The following is an 18,192-nucleotide window of genomic DNA, read 5'->3' as shown; positions in this document are numbered from 1 at the left end:
GTTCAATTCCCAGGAGTGAGCCACCATGTTTGGCTAATAGATGATACCTGTACTCATTGTTTCCAATTACTCTCCTCTTATTCACTTCTTTTTTTAAAATGAAATTTTTTAATTTCAAAAATTTCACTGGGTGTGGTGGAGCATGCCTATAACCCCAGCAATTTGGGAGGCTGATGCAGGAAGATCACAGGCGGAAGCAGGAGGATCGCAAGTTCAAGGCTAGCCTCAGTAATTTAGCAAGAATATTTTTTATTTGTCTCAAAATTAAAAAAAAAAAAAGTGTTGGGAATGTAGCTCAATGGTAGAGCAGATCTAGGTTCAATACCAGTTCAAAAAAAATCAAACATATACAAAAGTAAAGCAAATTATATAATATATACTACCCAAATCCAAAACTCATAAACTCATGGTCAATTGTGATTGATCCATACCCCATCCCACACTCTTATTACATTATTTTGAAGCAAATACCAAACATTGCATCATTTCATCAATAATTATTTCAGTTTATAGCTTTCAAAGATATATAAGCAAGGGGCTGGGGATATAGCTCAGTTGGTAGAGTGATTGCCTCCTATGCACAAAGCCCTGGGATCAATCCCCAGCATCACACACACACACACAAAAAAAAAAAAAAATATATATATATATATATATATATATATATATATATATATATATATGTGCAAAACACCATCATTGTATCTAAGCAAAATGTCTTCTTAAGGACTGTGGAATGAGACAGACATTATTACCCTATGTACATGTATGAATACACTACTGGAGTGACTCTGTACCATGTACAGCCAAAAGAATGAGAAGATGTGCTCCATTTGTATACAATATGTCAAATTGCATTCCACTGTAAAATAAATACATTTTTTAATTTAAAAATGCCTTCCTAATGGCCTAGCCAAAATAACATCATTATATCTTTAAAATTAACAATAACTTATTAATATCATTAAATATCTAATCAGGGCTGGGCATGGTGGCTCATGCCTGTAATCCCAGCAGTTTGGGAGGCTGAGGTAGGGGGAATCCCTAGTTCAAAGACAACTTAGTAGTGAGGTCCTAAGCAACTCATCCAGACCCTGATGAGTTTTATATTTTATTTATAAAACATTTTTAAAAGATCTGGGGATGTGGCTTGGTAGTTAATCACCCCTGGATTCAATCCCCAGTACCCATCCTCCAAAATCCAAATCCAATCAGGGTTTAAATTTCCCACTTCTCACACATTATAGTTCATGTGTTTTATTTGAATCCCAATCTAAGTATCATCTATGTATTGCATTTGACTGCTGTGGACCCTAAATTTGTTTTAATTTAGAGATTCCTCTTCCTTTTCTTCTTCATTTTTTTTTTCTTTTAACTTGTTTATTAAGGACACTAGGTCACTTTTCCAGTAGTTTCCTACAGTCTGGATTTGCTGATGGTGTCCCTGTGGTATGTCGTTTAACCTGTTGTCGGCATCCCTGTGTTTTCTGTATGCTGGTAATTGGTGGCTGGTGATGTGATCAGGTTCGAGTGTTTAGGCAGCTAGAGCAAAAGGTAGCACAGTGTTCTGTTAGCAAGCATAGAGTTGTGGCTTTCTCTTTCTTCCCACCTCTCTTGTAACCATTGATGTCTGTGGTCTACACGGGTGTTAACATAAATAGTTATTAAAAGAATGCTGTATTGGTGGTGATATGGAGCCATCTGTATACTGGCAAAGAGCAAAAAAATAAAAACACAAAACAAGAGGTATATTATGCTACAATGTTTTACAATTATGTAAAAATGCTATTACACATATAAATATATGTCCTAGTAGAGGCATAGAATTTGTTGATACACTTATAGAAGAAATGAGTAACAGTGATGCCTTCTGGGGAAATAAATGGGGTGTTGGGAGGCAGGGATGTAAAGAAGACTTGGTTTTCACTCTGTATTCTTGTGTGCCCTTGGGGACTTTTTAAATGATGAAAACATAATATGAAATTTGCCATTGTAATCAGTTTAGATCATATAATTCGGAGGCATTAAGTTCATTCATAATGTGCAACTATCACTACTATATAGTTCCAAAACTTTTCATCAACCCAAACAGAAACCCTATGCCCATAAAGCAGCCACTCCCCTATTCCCACCTGTTGCCTGTCACTGATCTGTTTTATTCTCTAAGGATTTGTCTCTTCTGGATATTGCATATAAAAGGAATCATACTATATGTGGTCCTTTGTGTCTGGCTTCTTAGCTTGACAAACAGAAAGAATGGTCAGAGCCTGGAACGTCTGAAATGTAGAAGCTTGAAGTAGGACTGGCTGTGTAATTCATGAGCCCAGTTAAAATGAAGATGCAGGGCCCCTTGCCCAAAAGGCAAGAAAAAGCATTTTCCTTCCTCCAGCCATCTCTCTCTTGATTTGTCATTGTGCATTTTGTTACTTGATGCCTAAGAAAAAAATTAAAATTCTAGATTACTAGAATGAATTCACCATTCATCACATTGCACCATGCCAGTTTTACATGCAAACATAATATTTAATTCACTTGTGGAATCGCCAGAATGACAGTCTGTTGCGGCTTGTCCCCAGAGGGTGTCTTAAACTGACCAGAAAGAAACAAATGGGAGAAAGACTAAGGAAAGTTGGAAGGAGGAAGGCAGGATCCCCAGCCTTGGCGCCCAAGCCTGGGGCCAGCGGCAGGCGCGCTCGCTTGGCTCATGCCTGTAATCCCAGCAGTTCGAGAGGCTGAGGTAGGGGGATCCCTAGATCAAAGATAGCCTTAGTAGTGAGGTCCAAAGCAACTCATCGAGACCCTGATGAGTTGTATTTTATTTATAAAATAGACCCTCCACCGCCCCGCCCCAGCCCTCAACGCCGGGTGCGTGCATTCGTGTTCTCGTGTTCTCGAGCGCACTCTGGCGGCGCAGGGTCTGAAGAAGTCAAGCCAAGTGTAGGCCCACGGGTCTGCCGCCCAAACCCAGGACGACAGACAACCCCCAGCGGTATTGCGACCTCCGTGCCCGTGGTGCTCCGTGCCTGGATGGGGTGGGCGAAAGATCCCGCGCTGCCAGCAGAGGAAAGGGATGGCCACCACCACACCCCGGGCTCTTCTAGTGGCCACACCCGGGATTCTATTGGAGTTGGAAAATAGCAGCAGTTACCTGGCAGCAGTTGCAGGGTCAGGGACACAAAAGTGCAGAGAAGCCATCCTCCGGAGGCAGCCTGAGGAGGCCGATAGTACAAGAGCCTGGACTGCAAGCCCTGGCGCATGCTCCATTGTCCTTTGAGAATTCACTATAAAACTCAAATTCAAAGATAAAGAATTTCAAGACAATGACAGCAGAATTAAACCAAGTAGGAGAACCTTCTGGACATTGGACCCTGTGTAACCTTGTGCTCTGGTGACAACCTATGAAGCAGACATCACAAGAAAAAATAATGTCTGTCTGCAAAAATGAAAAGTGAGTCAGATATTCGAGCTGCCTATGTGATTTTAAATTGTCTAGTACCCACATTTTTTAAAAAAATGTCTTTATGGATACAATACCTTTATTTTATTTATTTTTATGTGATGCTGAGGATCGAATCCAGTGCCTCACATATGCTAAGCAAGTGCTCTACCACTGAGCTGCAATCGCAGCCCCTAGCACATACATTTTTTAAAAGGGATGTAGGGGGCTGGGAATATTGCTCAGTGGTAGAGCACTTGCCTAGAATGCTTAAGGCCCTGGGTTCCATCGACAGCGCCGAAAATAAATTTTAAAAACTAAAAAAGAATATTCAAATAAACAGGTGATATTAATTTTCATAAAATATTTTTAACCCAATATATAAAAATGTCATTTCAACATGTGATCAATATTAAAAATTATTAAGAGACATTTGACTTTTTTCTTCCCACACCAAGTCTTAAAAATCTAGTGTGTATTTTACACTCATTTCAAGTGTTCAGTGGCCACAAAGTGGTTAGAGCTCTGGTGGTGGACAGGTCAGATTTGTAGAATAAAAAATGAAAATGGGTAGCCCCGGTACTCTTTGTATAAATTCTACTTGGTGATCTAATACTGGCTGATAAAACAGAAATATCTACAAATATTTGTCAATATCATATTTATCACATCAATCATATCATGTGAACAAGCTATATGGCACTCCGGAATTTCTGTGAGCGATTTTGATGACTATTGCATTAACTTTCTCTCCCTTTCTTTCCCCCTCAGAACTGGGGATTGAACCCAGGGGGCTGTCTACCACTGAGCTACATCTCCAGCCATTTTTATTTATTTATTTATTTATTTTTTAATTTTTCTGGTTCCAGGGAATGAACCCAGAGGTACTTAACCACTGAGCCACATCCCATGCCTTTTTTGTATTCTATTTAGAGACAGGGTCTTAGGATCTCGTTAAGGCTAAGGCTGGCTTTAAACTCACTATCCTAGTGCCTCAGCCTCTCTAGCCACTGGGATTAAGGTGTTCACCACCAGGCCTCACTATTTATTTTTAATTTTGAGACAGGATCTTGCTAAGCTGCAAAGGCTATCCTCAAAATTGTGATCCTCCTGCTTCAGCCTCCTAAGTAGCTGGGATTACAGCCATGTACCACTACACCTGGCTGCATTTATATATTAATATCATTATTAAATTTAAAATATTTCTCCAAATACTATAATAGTGTCATATAGACAGTCATGAAACAGTGATTCTAATGCTAGTGCTGAAAAACATAACCCCAAATCTATAAACATAAAAAGGGGAAGTTAGATGTTTCAGTTACCATGAGGGAAGCCAAGTAACCACCCTCATGCTCCATGTCATTAATTTAATACTGAACAGCCTGAGAAACATTGGAAAATTCTGAGAAATAAAAGTCAACATTTAAGCAGATAGATAACACTTCTAAGTTTAAAAAAAAAATTGCATAACCAACAAAAAGAAGGAAGCAAAAAACAAACCCAGCCACATAACCAGATACAAAACTCAAATGCAGTTATGTACACCTGAGATGCCTTGGTTGTGAATTTTAGTACTCTAAGAATATAAACATATATGTATATTCATATATATTCATATATACATATATATATGGAAATAGGAAAAACTATTGGACTACTACTCTCAGGGTCGTTTTCCCCAGCCTTTTCAGGACTTATTTTACTGATGTACTGGCCTGCCACATAGTGGTAAGAAAAAGAAACTACAAGCCCCTTAAAAAATGTTCAATACATAGTATTTGATATATCCAAAGGAAAAAATGCAACACAAAATGAACACTTGGAAACCCATCATCCAACTTAAGGACTAGAACATTACCTAATGGTGCATCCACCTGTTTGTCCTTTTCCTGTCTCACCCTATCACCAAAAGTACAATGCCGGATCCAGCAGGTAAAGCCCCTATTGCCCCCTACTGAAAAGACATAAATCATACTCATTGTAAATTTGCCCATTATCACAGTACAGGTGTTGAAAAGTGAATTTGCAGCTAAGAGGCACGAATTTGGTTATTGGCACATCAAGTACCTAAGTATTGGATACAGGAAAGTCAAGGTTTATGTAACCCATTGGAAGGAACAGAGTTAGTGCTTCAACTGCATCTTCAGTCAAGTGGATCCCAAGTGGGTGGATCCCAAGTGCTTCTCCTGTGGCCACGCTAATCTCAAGAGCTCCTGGGAAGCTCCCACGCAGAAGCTCAGGTTGCAGGTGATTGATTATTTAGAAGCACACCGGGAAGCTGCAGAGAATGTTCATCTGCCTCCATGTCTGCCTGCTATACTTCTGGAAAAGCATGCCTTCTACCTGCACTCCAGAGGGTTCACAAGGGCCTCTTGCTTGCAGTCTCTGCAGGTGTTCCACATAACAGAGGATTCTGGGAGATAGAGTTCCTGGCTTCTCTGCTACAGATGGGACCTCTGAAGGGGTCAGCAATAACAGGACACAATGCTGAGAGAGAGAGACAGACTAATGTAGAGTCTTGGTCACTGTGGTCACTTGTGGTCATGGCACGGAGGAAAGCGTCCCATCAGCAGCTGACAGGGGCATTTGACTTCAGGACAGGTCAAACTTTTCTTTGCTCCCAATTTCAGTCTCAGCTTCATGATCTCTTTCTTTTTTCCTTTTTGTTTGTGTGATTTTAGCGGTGGGAAGTCTAGGTGATTTCCCTTACTTCCTGCATACCCAACACTGCATTAAAAATATTCTCCCCCCCCCCCCAAATTCAGTTGTTTTATAAAGAAGATCTAGGGCTGGGGATATAGCTCAGTTGGTAGAGTGCTTGCCTTGCAGGCACAAGGCCCTGGATTCAATCCCCAGCACCACAAAGAAAAAAAAAAAAGATCTAGGCTTTTCTCCTCCTCCTCCTCCTCCTGCTGCTGCTACTGCTGCAGCAGCACAAGCTCTGAAAGTACTCTACCACCAAGCCGCACTCCCAATCCCTAGGATAGTTTTTAAAAGAATGATTCAAACTTGAACACTCCTCTAAAGCCAGAGGAATAATTTTGATCCCATAGCTTGTAACAAGAAAAAAAAACCTGAAGAAATAAATGATTCAAGCTTATCAAGAGGTCCTTCAGGATCTGATGAAAGCTAGGGATTTCAGAAAAAAATTATACAAGGTGAGCGTCCCTAATCCAAAAATCCCAAACCCCAAATGCTCTAAAATCTGACATGATAGCACTAATGGGAAATTCTACATTTGACTTCCATAAGGGATTGCAGTCAAAACATAGGTGCAATGAAAAATTTTTGTAAAATAATCTTCAGGCTATAAAGGCATATGAAACGTAAATAAATTTTGTGTTCAGTCTTGGATCCCATCCTCAAAATATCTCATTATATATTTGTAAATGTTCCAAAATCCACCCCCCTCAAAAAAAAAAAAAAAAAACAAAAAACTGAAATCCAAAACATTTCTGGTCCCAGGCATTTTAGACAAGGGATATTTGATCTGTATGTCCTGAAAACATACATGCATGCAATTTGGGTGGCTCAAAAGTCCCTGATGTCCACCATAGACCCAGTCTATGGAAAATAAAAACCTGACCAAAAAGAAATAAGGAGTCACATGCCAAATCCCAGTCCAACCTTTTTTTGTTGTTGTTGTTCTAATTAGTTATACTTGACAGTAGAATGCATTTGGATATACATATATATAAATGGAGTCCAGTCCAGCTTTTATAAACAGGCCAAAATCATCAGAATTTTTCTTCCCATGCTTTTCTAAACATACTTAAAAGCATTGCTAGTTAAATGTTCACTATTCACCACTGTTAGTTTTAAATTATATTATAGATATAGCAAATTTTGTTGTGTTGCATAAAAACTTTACAGTAGAATGGACCCCTTGTGTAATTAACATCTATAGAGCTTTCATGTCTGTCTCATAAAGACTGATCATAGTTGTACTAACATATTATTACAAGGGTTTCTACTTACAATAACTGTGCTTCTGGGATATTTCATCACTTATATCAAGACTTTAATGAGGAACAAATTCCCAACTTTCACAATGTTCTTATGAAGAAAGCAGTTTTATGCAGTGGTCAGTTTTTTCAACTGTTTTCCAGGAATGCTCTGGGCAAAAAATTAGATTGCCCTTTTACTTATGTTTTTTCTGTTCTCCTAGGAAGGAACAGCTTTGCAAAAGATGAGGAACCTGGGAGCCTTCTGCTAGGCAGTCTTGGACAGGCTAGTTCACATTTCCAAATTCCCATTTAATCATCTGTTAAGGAATCATGACAATATCCCTGAGCCTCAGGGGAGCACAGTGAGACATATTAGTTCAGTGTGTGCCTAATCTGGTACAGATCAACAAATGCCTGTTGACTGACAGGTAACTGAGAACTGCCTCTGGTTAATTGTCTAGCTGGTGAAAGCGATCCAGCTTTGTCTGCTGGGTCCATTAAGAATTGTGACTTGCTCATTGTTCATTGGGGGATCCTGTAGCCAAACAAATGAATAGTTAATTTAAAGACAGACAACTGTCTTTTTTTTTTTTTGCTTTGGTTGGAAATTTAATTCCCAGACAATTCATACATTATGTATAGATTGCCTTGACCTGATTCTGCTTTTGGTACTCAAGATAGGGCCCAGCTCAGAAAGACCAGGAAGGACAAAAAAAAGCATGAGAGATAGAAAGCGGGAGTGAATGGCCCAGTTTAGAACTTCCCTCTGGAATTGCAAGGATGAGGAACCTCTAGGTCAAAGAAGTTGAACTCTCATCTTGATTCACCATCAGGACAGTATTGCTATGGTTATCCACTTCTGTAAGCCCAGAACATAACTTTTTTTGATTCCCACTATGAGGCAAAGCATATGAAGTTTTTAAGATGACAGACCACTATCAGGCCTGAAGGCACACAGCTATAATCCCAACTAATCCAGAGACTGAAGTAGGAGAATCACAAGTTCAAGGCCAGGCTAGGCAATTTAGCAATACCTTACCTCTAAAAGGGGGAGAGGGTGGCTGGGATGTAGCTAAATGGTAGAGCACTTACCTAGCTTGTGTGAGGCCATTGGTTCAATCCCTAGTACTGAGAAAAAAAAAAATCAGTTAAAATGATACAACCATTTATTTATTTAGTACTGGAGATTGAACCCAGGGGCATTTTCCACTGAACCATATCCACAACTAAGTTGCTGAGGCTGGCTTTGAATTTGCAATTCTCCTGCCTCAGCCTCCTGAGTTGCTGAGATTACAGGCAAGTGCCATCACACCTGGCTTAGTACAGCTGTTTTGGAAAACAGTTTGCAGTTTCTTATAAAGTTAAACATACACTTACCATATAACCCCAGCAACCCCATTTCTAGGTGTTTACCCAAGAGACATGAAACATCTATCCACACAAAGACTTGAGTGTGGTATGTTCCTAGAAACTTTATCATAACAGCCTTGAACTGGAAGCAACCCAAATGTGCTTCCCTGGAGCATGGATTAACAAACTGAGATATCCAAACCACAGACTTCTACAGTAATATAAACAACCAAGCTCTTGGTATAAAACTATATGAATGAATCTCAAAACCATAATGCTAAGGGGGAAAAAAAACCCAGACTGAAAAAGCGGTGTGATTCCATGTATATGAAATTTATGAAAAGACAAAACTGTAAAGACAGAAAGATTGATTAGTGGTGGTGAGAAGCTGGGGGTGGTTGAAGGGAGTGATTGCAGAGAGGCATGAGGGGATATGTTGAGGTGATGGAATTATTCTGCATCATGACTGCAATGGTGATTTTGTGAGATTGTTTTTGTCAAAACTCAAATGGAAGCCAGGCACATTGGTGCATGCCTGTAATCCCAGCAGCTCAGGAGGCTGAGGAAGGAGGATCAAGAGTTCAAAGCCAACTCAGCAACTTAGCAAAGCCCTAAGCAACTCAGCAAGACCCTGTCTCTAAATAAAACATACAAAAAAGGTTGGGGATGTGGTTCAGTGGTTAAGCGCCCCTGGGTTCAACCCCCAATAACCCTCCCCGCAAAAAGAAGTCAAATTGGGGCACACCGATGCACATCTGTAAATCCAGTGACTCAGGAGGTTGAGGTAGGAGGATCACATTTGAGGCCAGTCTCAGCAACTTAGCAAGACCGTGTCTCAAAACAAAGAAAGGAAGGAAGGAAGGAAGGAAGGAAGGAAGGGCTGGGATATAGCTCAGGAGTATAGCGTCCCTGGGTTCAGACCTTAGTCCCCCAAAAACAAACAAAATAAAAAACTCTTATTGAGATGGATTTAAAATTAAAGAATTTTTGAAGCCAAACATGGTGGCACACACCTATAATTCCAGCTTCTCAGTAGGCTGAGGCTGGGGGATCCCAAGTTCAAGGCCAGCCTCAGCAATTTAGCAAGAACTTGTCTCAAAATAAAAAGGGCTGGTAGAACTTCCATTGGTTCAATCCCCAATACCACAAAAATCAAATTAAATTCAAGAAGTTTATTCTATGCAAATTATACCTCAATAAAGCATTTTGTTTTGTTTTAATGATGCAACTTGAAGCTCTCCTGTTTATCTCTATCTGAGATCAGCTAAATTCTTGAGTTTGATCTGAGATTCCTGTTCAGGCTGGTCAGTGGTCCTCAAAAGAATTCTCAAGGACCCACTACTGAGCCCGTGGTAGACAGGGCTGATGTGAGGCTTCTGAGGCCAGAACTTTATGTGCTTTTTGGTTCAGGGGCCCACAGACTTAAAGCCCAGAGGGTTATGCAGGGCCGCTCCTGTGATGTGGAGAGGAATGCTGAGCACATCAGCATGGGGGACAGAGGGGACCCAGGGAGTCTCCTACAGATGCCCCACATTGGTGCTGACTTGGAAGCTTAATGTGGCTTCCAGGATAAGCAGTGATTCCCTAGGGCCTCCCACATTTCTTGCCACCAGAATGAGTCAACAGGTTTCTACCACCCTCTTGGAGCTGTCTGATTATCTTGAAGAGAGCTGTTCTGATCATCCCCATTTTCTAGGCAAAGAAACTAAGACTCAGAGAGTTTGGGTGGCTTTTCCAGGATCACACAGCCTTTAGTTGACTTCCATGGGACCAGAGTCTAAGGCTTCTGTCTTCAAAGCCTGGGCTTTCTCCACTAGGCTGGGCCAGTCACTAAGTTGGCACTCCAGGCAGTGTGGCTGTGTACCAAAGAATGGCTCTCCAATTTTTAAAGGCCTGGGGCTATGAAGAGGCCTCCTGGAAAAGCCAAGGTTGTCTATAGACCAACAGCTCTGGGGCTTCTGTAATACTGCAACGGATGATTAAATCCCCAAATCTGATCACACAGTGAAGCAGTTTTCAAAGTGGATAGCCCTCATTGCTTCCCATGGCCATGGCAAACTCTCCCTGTAACCTTCATGCCCTGGCTTTTCAGGCAAGTGGTGGGGTGGTTTTTGGAGAATGCAGAACCCAGAGGCAGGTGGCCCAGATTCACCAAAGCTGTACCAAGACAGCTTCTCTTTGCCTGAGTTTCCTCATCTGTAAGCAAGGACCAAAGTTATTCCTATGAAGATTGAGATAACACACAAAAGCACTGAGACCAGGGCTGAGTACACAGGAAATATGCCATAAATGTTAGTTGCTAAGAAAAGAAAAATAAAAAGGAAAACATTAGCACAGTGTAGACCCTGGGACTCTCTCAACATCTCCCAGCAGCAAATGGGAGTAGGCGGGGCTACTTGAGAGAACTCAGGGCTGTCATGGGAAGGCAGGCTTCTGGAAAGGGTCTGAATTTATATCCACATGTAAAAGGCAACAAGGTCTTCCATTACAGGGCCAGGAAAGACAACAGAATCTCTTACCTTAGGACTTGTTCAAGTATGCAAGCCCCGGGTGGTGAGCTATCCTCTTCTTCTCCCTTTGGCTGTCTGGCTAGAAAGGGAGCAGCCATGTTTGTACACCACCTAGTGCAGGGTGAACACAGAATTCAAGCCAGGCCAGTCAGGATCGCTGATGGCTCCCAGCACCCATCATGGGATTCAGAATGGTGGTGCAGACCTGAAGGCCCAGCTACCTAGGAGGCTGGGGCAGGAGGATCACTTGATCTCCTGAGTTCAAGGTAAGCCTGGTGGACAGAGTGAAACCCCATCTCAAAAAAAAAAAAAAAGGAAAGAGAAGGAGTAAGAGGAGGAGGAGGAAGTGAAAAATAATCCTTTCTTAGGAATTTAGAATTGAGCCCAGAAGAGTCTGGGTTTATTCTGCTTATCTCAGTTCTACGGTTTGGATATGGTTTGCGTGTGTCCCCCGAAAGGGAAGCTTGGTCCTCGATGTGGTGATGTTGGGAGATGGTGGAGCCTAGTGGGAAGTCCTTAGCTCATGGGGGAGCTGCCCTCAGAAGGGATTAAGGTAGCTCTTGAGAGACCCCTGTTCTCTCACAAGAGCCTCTTGTTACAAGAATGAGTCTGGCGTTGAATTGCTCTCTGGCTTCCTGTTTGCTCTCCTAGCCACTCCATCTTTAGGTTCTCCCCAGATGCAAAAACCAACCAGGGCCACCTGATATTGAACGTGCAGCCTCTGAAACTGTGAGCTAAATAAATACAATCATCCTGTCTTGAGAAACTGATGTGACTCCGTTTTTTGAGAAAACAGCTTCTACCTTAAGGCCTGTCCTAAGGAAGGGGGCATGACCCTTGTCCTGGGAAAAACCCACAGAGCACTCCTAAGCACATACCCACCCTGCTGAGTTGTTTGTCTGTAAATAACAGGAGAGATCTGCCATGTCAGGTGTCCCTCAGTCAGGCTAGGTGAAGACCCATAGTAACCCCCTAGCAACCACCAATCAGCATGAGACAGAGAAAATACCTGGGATGCCAGATGGCCCCCAAGTAGTTTATGGTGGTTGATAACATGTTGGGAAACCATGTAGTTCAGCATGTACACCCCTCGTGGCCTAAACCAATCAGTTCAAAGGAATCCCCCTCTTGTACTAACCAATCACCCTTATCCAATTTGTTCCTGCCAGTGAATGTGCTAATCAATGTTAAGAGTCATTGTTTGATTTTCCCGTGGTATGGAATGATTTGCTGTGTGATGTTGTGACGCATAGAGTATCCCCCAAAAAACCTATGAAATCTCACTGAACAAAGGACCGGGACTCACTCCCTGGGACGGCTGCATCGGGAACAGTTGTGAGTCCAGGCTCGAGCTTGCAATAGACTCTTGTATGATTGCATCGGATTCAGCTCCTGGAGGTCTATTGGGGGTCCCACGGATCTGGCATTACAGTCTCAGGTATTACAGTCACAAAAAAAACAAAACCAATATACTCAGAGATGGGAGAGAAATTAACCTGGGAGCTGCAGGCTGATGCCAATTGTTGCCACATTTCTTAGGAAGCAAGGAAAGTCAGTCTTCAGGGAGATAGGACAAAACAGAAACTGAGTAGGGCAAGGTGCCTTTCTGGGACCCTGCTGGGAGCCATTAGCCAAGTAGGTATGACAATTTCCTTGCCAGCATACCCCCATGTTGCTTAGTGGAAGGTGACCTTGCTCAAGGACCAGGGCGGATCCGTGTTTAGGGTGTTCCCGGTTTAAGGTTATTCCTGCTGGGAATTATTTAAGGTTATTCCTGCTGCCTGAGTTCCCCTTGAGTTCTCACGGGATTCAGAATATATTTGGGAGACAGAAGCCCAGTGGAGTGTGGATTTGGGCAGAGAACGTGGATTTCCCCAGAACGTGTTTGTAGAGGGCCGGTGTGAGATCGGGAATAAAGAATTGCTGTTTGAATCTACAAAGCTGTGAGTGGCTCGTGATTTGTGCCCAGCCAGACTGCGGCAGGACCCCATAGATAATGGGCCCTCATTATCTATGCCCAGCTGCACCCTCATGCTCAGATCCCTTAAGACTCTTCCATCTCCTTATTCTATAGAATCCTCTTTTGTCATCAACCTATCCTCAGTTTCTGGCAGTCACAACCACAAGAATCTCAAAGGCGAACATCTCCTTCTCCTTTTTTTTTTCCTTTCAGTTGTACATGGACACAACACCTTTATTTTACTTATTTTTGTGGTGCTGAGGATCGAACTCAGTGATCCATGCATGGGAGGCAAACATTCTACCACTGAGCCACAACCCCAGGCTGTGTGAAAACTTTGTAAGCACAGGCCAGTCTGTTCAGAAAGTGGAAGGGAGGAGAATTCACCTACCAGCCCCCACCTCTTAATGATCAAAGGCTTACCCCATGGGCTGTCAAACACTCCTGCACTTCTGCAACTAAAGGTGTGGAGTCACAGCGGGAGGTGATGGAGGGAGCTGCTGACTCCTCCTTGTGAAGTCAGCTGAAGTAGGAGCTGGAAGCAAACAAGGACCAGGGGGCTGGGAATATGGCTCAGTTGGTTCAGTGCTTGCCTGGGATGCACAAGGCCCTGCGTTCAATCCCCAGCACCACAAAACAAAACAAAAAACAAATGGCAAGGATTTAGACAAAAGGCATAGCTGGGAGTATCTTCGATGGTGTATTAAAAAGTTATATATATCTAGAATTGATTGAAAAGTGAGCTGGGTATGGTGTGGTGCACACCTATAATCCCAGTAGTTTGGGAGGCTGAGTTTGAGGCCAGTCTTAGCATGTTAGCAAGATACTTAGTGACACCCCGTCTCAAAATAAAATTTAAAAAAGAGCCAGGGGCAGTAACGCATGCCTGTAATCCCAGTGGCGAGGGACTCTGAGACAGAGAATTGCAAGTTCAAAGTCAGCCTCAGCAACAGCAAGGCGCTAAGCAACTCAGTGAGACCTTGTCTAAATAAAGTACAAAATAGGGCTGGGGATGTGGCTCAGTAGTTGAGTATCCCTGAGTTCAATCCGCTGTACTCTGTCCCCCACCAAAAAAAAGGGCTAGGGAGGGAGCTAAGTGGTAAAGTGTCTCAGTTCAATCCCCAGTAGAAAGAAAGAGAAGAAAAGAAGGAAAGGGAAAGGAAAGAAGAAGAAAGAAGGAAGAGGAGTAGAGTAAAGGGCTGGGGTGTAGCACCCCAGGTGAGCACCCCTGGGCTCAATCTGCAGTACAATAAATAAATAAGAAAAAGAACTTCTGCTAAACCAAAAGTCAAAACCACTGGGCTGGATAAGCCCAAAGGACTTCTCAGGAAAAAGATTACTTATTCATGTTACTGAAATTGCCTTTTTTTTTTGTTTGTTTGGAGAGAGAGAGAAAATTTTTAATATTTATTTTTTAGTTTTCAGTGGACACAACATCTTTGTTTGTATGTGGTGCTGAGGATCGAACCCAGGCCGCCCGCATGCCAGGCAAGCACGCTACCACTTGAGCCACATCCCCAGCCCTGAAATTGCCTTTTTGGTGTACAGGAACCATGTCTCCACAGAGTCACAAGCAAGATCCTGAAAATGTGTACACCCCAGTGCCCAAGAATTAGTATCAACTTTACCCTAGGCACTCAAATTTCCATGAAATTTAAGAGATAATAGAGATGGTGCTTTTAAAGGAGTCCTGACTGCTAATCCTATCAGGATGGAGTTCTTTTGTTCTGGAAGGCCTGGGGCCCTTCTTTTTAGCTTGGACTCCCTTCTACTCAGAGCAGCTGCCAGTACCAGGCAGAGTCAGATTTGTCAGTATTTAAGGGATTGGAGGAGTAAATGGGTCAGAGAGGCTCCCTCCATACAGCCTGGTCCTCCAATGGCTGGAAGCCCACCCCTAAGGATTATTAAATCCATGATCACATCATGGGTACTTCAAGCCCCTCCTTCTGCAGCCAGCAAAACCCACAGAGAATGAGAGATTGGGGTCAGAACAGGAAGCCTCAATCCTCTGATTTATGCTGCAATCAATCTGTATATTAGACTCACCAGAATTAAACCTGGGACCCAGTTTGAGAGTTGTCATTGGCTGACTTCAGCTCAGAACACTGGCTTTCTCTGCTGCAAAACTGGTTCATCACTTGTTTTTCTTACAACATAGTAAAAAACCAAATAAGAGAAAGTAAGCTATGGAGCAAATGTGACACCCAGTAGCACATGAGTGGGGACTGAAGTGTGACCTCTGGGATCCTGGAATCCAGAATAGAAAATGACCTTGAGGCAGACAGTTTCAGCCTCCCATGGCCAAGTAGGACATGCAGACCAGACCAAAGTGGAAAGGAAGAAGCTCAATAAAAATATCCCAAGGAAAAAGACAGAAAAGAGAAAAGAATGGAAGTAGGCAGAGCTGAAACCCCTTACTGCATGGCGGGAAATGACAGGTGCAGAGAGACTACTGTAAATGCCCAGTTCACCAGTGCCAGGCTGCCTGCCAGGTGCCTCACAAGCATTGCAGCATTTAATCATCACAATGCCAATGTGGCAGACAGAGGAGTAAACTGAGGCTGAGAGAAGACAGGTTATTTGTGACACAGCTAGTTTACAGTGGCACCAGGACTGAAGTCCAGGCAGCCTGCCCTCAGGTCTGGCTCTGTTCTCCTTTCTCATAGGGACAGGTAGCAGATAGACAGGAGCATAGGAACATGAAGTTCAGGGGCTAACTCCACAGACTGGGCCTACATACTAGCACTCCACATGTTTGCTCTTAAAAAGCAATTTACCCAAAAAGCAATTTACCTAAGGCCATTCTGGCCCTGTTCTGGCTTAAGTCAATAAGATACATTACATTACTCAGCAAACGGACCTGTCATCTGTAAAGCTATTCAAAGCTCACTGATCATAAAATCTGAAAAACAAATTTGAATTAGAACCGGTATAATAGTAAAATCCACTCCTCATAGTTTTTGTTTGGCTACCCATGGGTAAGGACTTAAAAACTGGATGCTATTCTGTTCTGTCAGTCAAGGTGAGAGGTCGTACCTGGGCAGGACTCTAAAAACTTCCCTACAACTCCCAACAAAACTAGGGAATAAAGGGGTGCCACTTGGCTCTCCTCTGAGGAGAAGTTTCTCTTCTTCTCTAATAAACTTTGCTATATTTCTATGACGTTTTCTCCTGTGAGGACACAAAAGCTGAGAGAAACAATGGGACCCTCTGGACCACCTGGTTACAACAGGGATGCTGTCTCCTAGGTTTTGGGTGTCATCTATATTCCTATGACTCACCATCTGTCTGTCAGGCTCCCAGATATTGCCTGAGGTTCAGATCCACAAGTCCAGCAGCCTCCTGACCCACCTTAAGCTTAGTGTGTCCAAAGATGAATCATATTTATTGCTCCAACCCACTTCTGGGAGGTGACTCCACCACCCACACAGATGAAGAACCTGACCACCACTAAGCTCCTCCCCTCAGCCCCAGCCATGCACCAGGTCATAGCTATGGTACCACCCACACAACCCTACTTCACCACCTCTCTTCCCACTGTCACTGTTTGCAGTCCAGGACTCTCACTAGTGAACAGGGCCCCCCTTCAAGCTTTAATATAATCTTGCTACTACCAGCTTATTTTAAAACTGACATTTGTTCCCCTTCCTCTTCTTCCTCTTTCCCTCCCTAACCATGAGGGAAGCAAGATTATTAACCTTCTTCCTGTTCTAGGCAAAATTATTTGTTCTTCAGCTCACTGATTATGGGAATGGAGGAATCCAGACTTTGGGGCTGGCACCTGTGGATCTAAGAAACCAATGTCTCTCAACTCTACCAATCAATTATGACTGCTGATAGGGCACACCTGCAGTTCAGCTTTTGCATCCCCTTTTTAAATGCCCACGATTCCCCCTGGCAGTCAAAACCGAAGCCTCTGAGACAGAAGTCTCTTGTGGGTTCTCCTTTGCTAGCAAAATTTTTTTCTTTTTTCTCAATACATTGTCCTTGTTCTTGGATGGTGTCAAAGACAAAGACCAAAGTTTCAGCATCATTAGAACATGGTATGGGTTATCCCTGTACTTCCCTGTCTCCAGTTCTGCCTATCATTCACCTGGACACTAGGAAAGCAATGTGCCTAAAATGCAAATACATGCCACTCCCCTGCCCAGTGTCCTTGAGCTGCTTCCCACTGTTCTGAGGATAGACTTCTGGTCCACTCCTGTAGCTCTTCCACATTGCACCCTGCAGCTCTCGCTGAACTTTCCATTCTTCCAAACCCCAGCCACTCTCTGGACACTGGACCCCTGCCTGACTAGTCCCTCTACCTGAAACGCTCTCCCCAACTCCGTGGCTTTGGCCAGTCCCGTTCACATTTCACTGTCACCTTGGAAGTCCAAAGCCACAGCTAATATGCCCTCCTCCAAAGCCTCCTCCCACCTCCTCTGTTATCTCTGACCTCAGTACTTTCTTCCTCACATCCCTTACCAATAACCCCAAAAGCAAGCTCCACTAGAGCAAGGCTTATCTGTCCTTCCCTGCACAATGCACAATCACAGTAAGACTTTAACACCTGTCTGAATGAGGTGGAGGGAAGGGGACTGAATTTTCCAAAGCCACAAAGCCCAAGAGTGACAAAGCCATGAATGGACTCTGGAACACTCCCACCCCACCCCAATTTGGAAAGAGTTCCCTGCTCCTAATCCACCGATTATTTAGTTCCTGTCTTCAGGGGCTACAGTGTTTATATTTTAATAAGAAACACCTTTCATTCAAGGAATGAAGGCGTCCAGTATAACTTGGAAGGACACGAAACCCCCAGGCCGTTCCGTCCCCCAAACAAGAGAAATCAGGCCTTGCCTCCTCCCCAGGGGCGCAGTGAGTCGGCCTGGTCTTTTCCCGAGGTCCTCCCTCCGTTCCAGCCCAACACTCGGGCCTCAGTCAGCCTCCCGGGAAAACGGAGGCTACCCCAGCAAATCCCAGCCCTCACGTGGTCCCCCGCCCGGC

General features: G+C 43.3%; 1 long non-coding RNA gene across 1 annotated transcript; it reads right to left on the bottom strand.

Moving 5' to 3' along the window:
• Positions 1-8,432: 8,432 nt before the first annotated feature.
• LOC143395510 (uncharacterized) lies at positions 8,433-18,120 on the bottom strand. Its single transcript, XR_013090775.1, has 3 exons — positions 18,046-18,120; positions 11,256-11,357; positions 8,433-8,514 (listed from the first exon to the last, which is right to left on the bottom strand). It is a non-coding gene; the product is annotated as an uncharacterized LOC143395510 (long non-coding RNA).
• Between the last annotated feature and the right edge of the window lie 72 nt (positions 18,121-18,192).

Source organism: Callospermophilus lateralis, chromosome 3 (genome assembly GCF_048772815.1).
Source record: "Callospermophilus lateralis isolate mCalLat2 chromosome 3, mCalLat2.hap1, whole genome shotgun sequence".
NCBI classification, from domain to species: Eukaryota; Metazoa; Chordata; class Mammalia; order Rodentia; family Sciuridae; genus Callospermophilus; species Callospermophilus lateralis.
This window is presented reverse-complemented; position numbering and strand designations above follow the sequence as displayed.